Source organism: Bactrocera tryoni, chromosome 5 (genome assembly GCF_016617805.1).
Source record: "Bactrocera tryoni isolate S06 chromosome 5, CSIRO_BtryS06_freeze2, whole genome shotgun sequence".
In the NCBI taxonomy this organism is placed as follows: domain Eukaryota; kingdom Metazoa; phylum Arthropoda; class Insecta; order Diptera; family Tephritidae; genus Bactrocera; species Bactrocera tryoni.
The window spans coordinates 39735689-39737606 of record NC_052503.1 but is presented as its reverse complement, the minus strand read 5'-3'; positions in this window follow the sequence as shown (position 1 = coordinate 39737606).

Genomic DNA, 1918 nt, shown 5'->3' with positions numbered 1-1918 from the left:
AAAGCATATATGTATATAAATGATCAGTATGTTGAGCTGAGTCGATTTAGCCATGTCCGTCTGCCTGTCTCTCCGTCTGTATATATACGAACTAGTCTCTCAGTATTTAAGATATCGTTTTGAAATTTTGCATTTTCTCTTCAAGAAGCTGCTCATTTGTCGGAACTGCCGATATCGGACCACTATAACATATAGCTGCCATACAAACTGAACGATCGGAATCAAGTTGTTGTATGGAAAACTTTTACATTTGACTATATATCTTCACGAAATTTGGTATGAGTTATTGTTCATAGAAATAATGTAATATCGGAAGAAATTGTTCAGATCGGCTTACTATAGCATATAGCTGCCATACAAACTAAGCACATAGTTACTAAAAGAAATGCACCTGTGAAGGGTATATTAGCTTCGGAGCAGCCGAAGTTAACGTTTTTTCTTGTTTTCAATACTTTTTGAAACCAAAACACTAAGAACCCATTTAAATGCGCCTGCTTGATTGTTTTACAGATGAGATTGTTGTTTGTTTTACAGTCGAAAACACTTCTCGTCAGTTTTACAATATTTCGCTTTGTAGATTTTCTCCTGCAGGGTATTTACAAATTATACACACATATATTTTATGCGTGTGTGTGCGATTGCCTTTCCACATTCGCTGGCTGCTTTGCTTGTATGTATGTGGCTGGATGTAACGCTCTGTTGGATGGATGGAATTTCGAACGAATGCTTTTGATCTTTTCAACCGAATGATTTTTTAATAATCATTTTTACCCAGAAATTTTTATTACATTTCGATATTTTGTACTTTAACAAAAGTTGCCACAGTTAATAAAACCTGTGGCGCTGACTCTACAAAAACTTGCGGTTCGAGTTTCGGATACCTTTCAAAAGGCCGATAAGTTATGCAAGCATGTACATTTTTGTGTATGTATGTATGTAGGTAAGTATATATAATGTATTTCATTTGTAATCTCATCATTGAGATCGATAAAAATATGCAAGGAAAATATTTCGTTTTGAAATAGATGGAACATGTAATAAAAAATAAATACTTCTTAAGTCCATAAAATGCAGTGACAAAGAAAGAATTATGAATTTTGTGAGGTTAAACTAGTAGAAATATTTTTTCAGAAGAACTAGTACTTTACTTAAAGCTAGCTAATGAACATTATGCAGCTCAGATGTGGAACCGTTACAAATTTTGGTGGCGCAAAGCAATTATTTGTGGTAAGCGCCGCAGTTATAGGCTCAATAGTATATACGTACCTATATGTATATTCACCTAAGCTATCATAGATAAATTTTTCGTATAAATTTTTGGTGTGAAGGTGTTTTGGTGATTTGCCCAAATATTTGAGATGATTTGCTTTCCGTCAAAATGATGCATAATTGCTACATTTTCAAATTTTAAAACGCTACCCACCGAACATTGCCGACGATTTAATTAAAAACAAACAATTATTACACTAACCAGCAACTGCACACCAAGCACATACATACAAACAATTCTGCGTGTGTGTGTGTGTATATGGTATATTGAATTGCGGCTAAAGCGTTACCCATGGCATACGCATACCAGATGCTTTGCAATATGCACTTGTGGCAACGAAAATTAATTTGGCTGCAACCACTTTGGCTAAATGAATTAGATCAGCGCGAACTCATATACACCTTTGCTGCATACAAAGCGCACCTAAATTGATATTTATTTGTTTCGCAAACAATTCAACTTTTAATTGGAAATTTATTTGGCTTTTTGATGTTTTGCCTAATGTTCATTGGTATATTTGTTAGTGTGCATTTGCAACGGAAATAATATGAAAACGGGAAATATTATGAAGGATTAACCAGAACTGACCTTAGCACGAACAGGATATAGTAGTGGATCTTCGTTGACCACCTGACCGATAGCACTACT